The sequence below is a fragment of the Eutrigla gurnardus genome (assembly GCF_963514095.1).
Source record: "Eutrigla gurnardus genome assembly, chromosome: 4".
Classification (NCBI taxonomy): Eukaryota; Metazoa; Chordata; class Actinopteri; order Perciformes; family Triglidae; genus Eutrigla; species Eutrigla gurnardus.
The window spans coordinates 5,539,532-5,546,800 of NC_139918.1; the positions used below are offsets into that span (position 1 = coordinate 5,539,532).

General features: G+C 38.3%; 1 long non-coding RNA gene across 1 annotated transcript; it reads left to right on the forward strand.

Moving 5' to 3' along the window:
• The first annotated feature begins 3,624 nt into the window (after positions 1-3,624).
• On the forward strand, positions 3,625-4,466 carry LOC311012733. Its single transcript, XR_014597068.1, has 3 exons — positions 3,625-3,747; positions 3,893-4,069; positions 4,163-4,466. It is a non-coding gene; the product is annotated as an uncharacterized lncRNA (long non-coding RNA).
• Positions 4,467-7,269: the final 2,803 nt, after the last annotated feature.

Here is a 7,269-nt window from a genome sequence, read left to right on the forward strand (position 1 = left end):
AGGCCCTTTGCTCCTGTGGTAAGTTCTGGTTTGCGAGTGTACAAAATATAGTTTCTTGCTTGACCTTTTGAGTACACCATGTTGGAAATTTTAGCTTCTTCAAGATCTCTTTAATACTTGTCAGCAGTGTGGTTCATTTCCATTAAGTCTTTTTTAATTTTCTTATGTTAAGTTCAGTGTTTTTTTTTTATTGGATTCAGAATTCACCAAACATTTGATCTTGGCACTAAGAGTTCTCTTAAGGAGCACTAAAAGTTCTTAGTTCAGAGTAATTTCTTCAAACCTATTCCCAAAGCCTCTGAGACCAACTTTTCCTAAGGAGTGTGAGGGACTCCTAAGATAAGACTAGAGGGCGGGGTTGACCTCGTTCCTATGGATGACATCATGTTCATCCCTTCTATGCCCACAGTGATTGTCTGAGAGGGAATGAGTCACTAAGAGAGAATTTATGATAGAAACACTTCACTGGGGAAGTGAATGAACTGCAGCACTATGTGGGGTCTGGATAGGGCATTTATCGTCTGGAGTAAGATCCTCCAGACGACAGCTGAGCGACGCCAAGAATTGCACAGCTGCATTTTTCCCGTGGTCAAACAGCGGAGAGTTGTACCAACTTTAATCTGTGGTGATATTAGGTGTTTTTTATTCGTTGGTGATGCGATGGCATCCCTGACCAACTCTGCCACGTTCATAATGCCATCTCCGTTAAGGCCATACCTTTTTAAAAGCTCACTATGATTTAATCTCTTCAAAATGTTGACTGCAGCAGCCATGTTAGGTCCTTCCTGATTTACTCTTAGTGACTTTCCTCTCCTCTAGTCCTCTATAGGACTCCTAAGTTTTTATAGATTTAGGAGCTACTTTTAGCACATAAATGCTTTGTGAATTACACTTATCTTAAAAAGTTAGGAGTCCTAAACTTAGGAGTGAAACGCCCCTCATTTTTAAGAGTTACTGCTAAATCAGCAAGTTAGGACTACTACTATTCTACTCTTAGCCTTGAGATATTTTGTTAATACGGCCCCTGAAATCTGTTGGTAAAAATGATTCTTAATTCCCTTTTTTTTTTTTTGTGCGGTATGTACCTGTCCTGTTTGAACAGTTTATTTTTAATAATACCTAATACCTAGCCACATATGTTTGTGATAGCTTTGTATATGAAATCGTAATAAGACTGTACAATAATGTCTATAATTAAGTGTGGGAAATTTTTCACATTGTTTGTCGTTTTTCAAGGACGACATGATCTCAGCTTGCCTGAGTTGGCTTGTGAAGCATGCTAAGTCACATGGACTGCTAGAATTGAGGACCTTCTTCATAGTGACTACTGGCCGGCTACCCTTCACTTTGCCACTATTTATGCTACGGATGTTTTCTTCTCATTTAATGAAATGAAAATGGCTGCTCCTGGACTGTCCTGTCAGGCATTTTTAAGAATGCTAGATCAGCGAACTGTCTGCTTTGGTCGTGTGAGTATTGAAGTTATTTGTCCTTTTTAAACTATTTGTATTGTGTGTTGAATACCTGTGTCCTTTTTAATTTGTGTAATGTGTCCTTTTTTTGTGATAGACTGGGAAGATCTCAGCTGACAGCTTTCTAAAAAGTTTCTTCGAGTGGGAGGCTGTGCGTTATGAGGTGGACAGCATCTGCAAGGAGGAGCACTTCACCTGTCCTGCGTGCAGCCCGGATATGCTTGCAGTTTCTGTGGATGGAAACCGCTAGCATTACCGTTTCAAGAATGCAGCTAGGTACTCTGAAATATTTATAATGTCAGTGTTTGAGCTAAGACATAAGTCTCTTAATGTGCACCAATGAACCTTAAAATATGAAATATCAAACTGTCCCCTTGTTTTATTTAGATCTGAGGAACAGGCCATTTTTGAAGGTGTCTTCATAGCAAAGGATGAAGATGTCACGAGATTTGTCAACTATATTCACAGCACAACCAAACATGTAATATTTCAGACTATAATTATATATACAGTAATACATACATTTCCTTTTGTTTAGTTAGGTTATTCTTTGGACCATTTTCATTAATCAAATTATTTTTACATTGTAGGTCTCCGGAAGAGGTGTTTTGTGGAGGGGAATGGTCAGCCGCCAGAGAGACCTCCCAAAGATCGGCCAGCAAGCTGGATGAGGAGGGACTAGAGCTTGCAGTCTGTCGGCATGGAGTGCTCTTCTGTGCCCTCAATATGTACAGGGGAGAGATTTTTGCGTATCCCCTGTACTTACAACAAAAGATGGCCAGTAGTACCTTTTTTTTGCATGGATGTGACATGCAAATACTGGCCCTACCTCCAAAAAGTAGCAAAAAGCTGCCCAGAGCTCCAGCATCTTTTAAACATGAAGCCCTTCCTCTCGGTATTTCATGCCAAAGCCCATGACTTCAAGTGTAAAGTAAGCAATTGTTACCATGTGACATCATCACTTTATGTGGAAACCTACACACATCCAGGTCAACATTGACAAGTTATAACATGTTTGTTTTTGAATGCGTTTTAACCAGGGGAAATGGAGTGGTGCATATCAGGAGGGGGCTGGACTGACAATAGGGGAGGAGGTGGAACAGGTCAATGCCTTCCTCTCTCGGATAGCAGTAACCACCAAGCATATGTCAAAAGCAGGTGAGATGGCTAGATAATAGGGGTGTGACGAGACGATACACGGTATTGAGTTCACGAGGACAGGACAATATTTTAACACTCTTTACAGGAGTGGTTGATTTTAGCTGAATATTTACGACATCATATTTTCTGTTGCAGGACGTACAGACATGCTGACACTCATGGCCATGCACTGGAATCGGCAAAAGTTCGACAACTTGGCCACCTCACTGTCCCGCGGTTACCAGAAAGTAATACAATCTTTTTTTAAGTGTTGTTAGCAGTAGTTGAGGCTGTCGACAGAATGTTCACTTAATTATTTTCATTGTATCTGACTTTTTTGTCATTTCTAGACCACAAAAGCTCTGGAAAACCAGTTACTGAACCTGGAGACCATGAAGGCTGAATTGGCAGTGACTGAGAGCCAGTTGGAAGACTGGGTCAGTGATGTGAAGGAGTGGGCAGATGGTGAGGAAATTATTACTGGAGTTTTGTCAACAGTTTCACACATACCTTTATGTAGTCATGATTCATGCATTTATTTTTTCTGTTGCAGAATTACTGATAACACCCTCTGATTACATTCTGCATTACCTCGTTCTCATGAACCATTTAGGATATTCTTATACTTTGCATAGGAGTGATATCTCATTTTGAAAACTTTTACTTAATGGGTTACCATTTATTCCCTGAAAAGAAGGGATGTTTTCTGTTGGCCTTCATTCCATATCAGAACATGGCAAACAAAACTTACATTTTCAATCCATTAACTTATCATAATGGTATTTGGGAATTGTATAAAAATGTGATTAAATTGCACTGTTACTATACATTACTCAAAGTGTAACACACATTTCCTCCATACAGCAACAACCAACAACACCACTGATGCTGCTGCCTTGGCGGCCAGGATTGAGGTGCTGGTGGCAAGTGTCAAGAGACGTTCCCAGCGTCTCTACAAAGACACAGACAGCAACAAAGGTCATGCCAGGATCCGCCGCAAGATCAGGGAGGAGAAAGGGACCCTGACTTCTGTTGTGGGAAAAATACAATGGAATGGTTCCGAACACAGAAACTCTGTGCTTGGAAACCATTCTGTCAGGAGAGACAGCTTGGCCATGGCAACTTCCACACAGAGGTAGGTACACTAGTCTGTTGAATACTTCCATCAAATGTGGCACACCTTTAATGCCTCAAATCGATCTGCAACTCCATAAAACTACATAGATGAATGTTGATCTTTCATATGTATGAATTAATGTATTGTTACAAATGCTTTCCAGATTCTGTCGACCTCAGGACAAAGAGAAGAGCATTCGACATTGTCATGGCGGTAAGGAGACTTCAGGAGGAGAAAAAGATTCTGGTCACAGAGATGAACCAGCATTGGAAGTCTCTTTCAACTCGTGGTGATTCCCTGAAAGAGCTGTCCTGCCTTGTTTCTAGGGCGACAATGCAAGGTATGTTTTTAAATTTTACATCACATGAATGTACACACGGCTGATGATGAAGTTACTAATACTGGGTTTATTTTTTTCCGTTATACTTTCAAGATTCCCTGTGGGGCCTAACTGGAGCTGGTTTGAAAGGTCTGCAGAGCATTATCAGAAAAAAGCAGCACAACATCCGAGAAATGATGGCTCATGTGAGACACTACTACCTGCAAGTTTTGACTGGAGCAGAGACCATCAACTTCTTGCCAGATGTTTCGGATGATTATTCTGCGACTCTGACATTACTGATGATGAACTATGAAGCCCCTTCCAAAGTACCTAAAGTACTTTCAACTTTAAAAACCAATGTAAATGACCTAACTCAAGATCTCTCACGGTTGGTATACATCAGACTGACATGAGAGAACAAGCTGCAATTCAGACCAACTTTTTCGTTTCCTAGTGCCGAAGCCAGATCCCTCTCTGCCAATATACAATTGACCAGCCTTTTTTGACTCCACTCTCGCTAATATAGCAGCTTTTAACTCTGTATGCCTAGTAAGTCCTTCTATGGGTGGTTTATTATGTTTTATTGTCAATTTAAATGGCCAATAAAGTTCACTATTAATATTATTATTACTATATTTAGTATTGTGTAGCCTATTATGTGTATATGTATGTTTTTATTTACATATGTACTATTTATACTTTTAGCACACAATGTTGATTAGCACCATGAGGTAGCAGGTAAACCATACGTTTTTTTCAGTGATGTTTTATAAATCAGACATGCACAGTTGTGTATAGCTGAAATATTTGTAATAATGTTTTTGTGATATTCTGTAAAATAATGTAAAAATATTTAAAAAAAACTCCTCGTCTTCAGATGTTATAAATGTGTGAGCTACAACAATAAAAACAATTTTGATGACATAATATGCTGTATGTAGGTTCATATCACAATGACATCCTCATAAATTACATTTCATCCACCACATCAGCTGTCTGTTTTTGACTAGTACAGGTTCATGGCACACTGCAATAGCCTAAAATAGTCCACCATTTCCTTGAATATGATAAATACATATGTTAACTACAGTAATAAATCCATTTTGATAGTATTGTATTCTGTGTGTAGGTACATAACAATGACATCCTTAGTAATTACATTTCATCCACCATATGGGCTAGGGTTAGTGTTAGTCTGTTTTTGACTAGTAAGGGTTCATGGCACACTGCAATAGCCTAAAATAGTCCACCATTTTCTTGATTATGATAAATATGTATGTTAACTACAGTAATAAATCCATTTTTTGATTGTATTCTGTGTGTAGGTACATAATGACATCCTTAGTAATTACCTTTCATCCACCATATGGGCTAGGGTTAGGGTTAGGGTTAGTCTGTTTTTGACTAGTAAGGGTTCATGGCACGTTGCAAAAGCCTAAAATATTCCATATTTTAGTTGTGACAGAGCTATGACGATGGACACACTTTATGCCACTGTTATTTCTGGGCAAGGATGTGAACTGACCAATACAACCTTAAACAATGAAATCAGTTGGACTATATCTCAGTCTAATAATATGCCAAAATTAGTATTACATTGTGTTACATGTGACTACTGTATGTATCAGAGGCAATTCTTTGAACAATTCCCTATGTTATGATTGTGCATTTACTGATTATAAAATAAGGACCAACTGGAGCGGTGTTATTGTGTATAGCTATCCAGGTATGTCATATATTGCCCAACCCCCCACAATTCAAATAGTACATTACATTAAAGGTGAATAAGTTTGCAATTTTTCAGGTTAATACTTTTATATATGGTTACTACTATAACATTTTTCCAGGCTTTAATGCTAGAAAACACAATATCATTCCCATACTGTCCATTGCTTTGGATTGCTTTGTCTTTACCTTCTGTCAGAGACACTCCTCTTGATCCCGTCCCAGACATGTAGTTAATCAGGTCTGCTCTGATTGCAACGTTGTCCGGGTACTCAGATTGGAAGCAGTATTATTTAAATAAGTCCCATATGACATATGAAATAGACCAATATCTGGATAGCAAGTTGAGTCTCATGATTTCAGATTGAGGCAACCCACAAAAGATTAATGGATCGTCTTCTTTCACAGTTTGTGAGTTTGTAGGCACTCCAGGCACTCAAATGTATGTGCTCAAGTGTTTCATAATATTTACCCTTCAAGTCATGTTGTTATGTATGGTTAAACAGTCAGAGCCTAAATTGCATTTTAAAGGAAAGACTGTATTGACAAATAATTGAAAATAATTCAATAATAGACATCAAACACAGCAGAAACAACATTTTCCATCCATCCATCCATTTTCTACCGCTTATCCTGTATTCAGGGTCGCGGGGGGCTGGAGCCGATCCCAGCTGTCATTGGGCGAAGGCAGGGTACACCCTGGACAGGTCGCCAGTCTATCACAGGGCCAGAAACAACATTTTATTACATAATTTCTCCATTGTATTATTTGAAAAGTCTGTGAAAGTGTGTGTGTGTATTTGTTTGTTTAATTTTCAGGAGGTTCCATTCGAAGTTCGAAGTTCCACTTCTTAATGACCGCTATATTGTTTGGCTGGCTCCCATGTATCGTCCCAGGCCTTGCCGCTGCCAGGACACAAAAAACACAAAAAACACATATACAAAAAATAAAGGTTATAGGATGACCTTGCTTCTGACATATTCAATTGTCTATAATGTCCTTATTAAAGATTTATTATATATTAATATGTCATGCTACTCTCAGTACTTCTCAAAAGCAATTAAAAGTGTTTGTGAGCACATACTCAGCCCAAAATGTAACTTTAAAATGGGAGGGTGACCAATGGTTAATGGTTAATTTTCATTAAGGAAAAACTTACCTTACTTTGACTTTGTTCCCTGAAAGAGATGACACCAGAAAAAGTGACTAGTAGATATGAGAGAAACACGCATTTCTTATGGAGACAAATCTTAAATATATGTGCGATGTAAAAACCGGTCTTGAATGAAAATGTGTCGATAAAGCAAAAATGTAAAAATTGTACTAAATAGAGGCACTTACAAAACACAGCTATAAAATGTATAGACATACACAGAGTTTCTGCATTGGTGAGCTTGGATGCATTTAAAGTATTAAGTTAGTACAAAAATTATATTTAAGTTTATCTGTGAATTGTTATTATAAATGGAAATAATGTTATTAAAAATATATT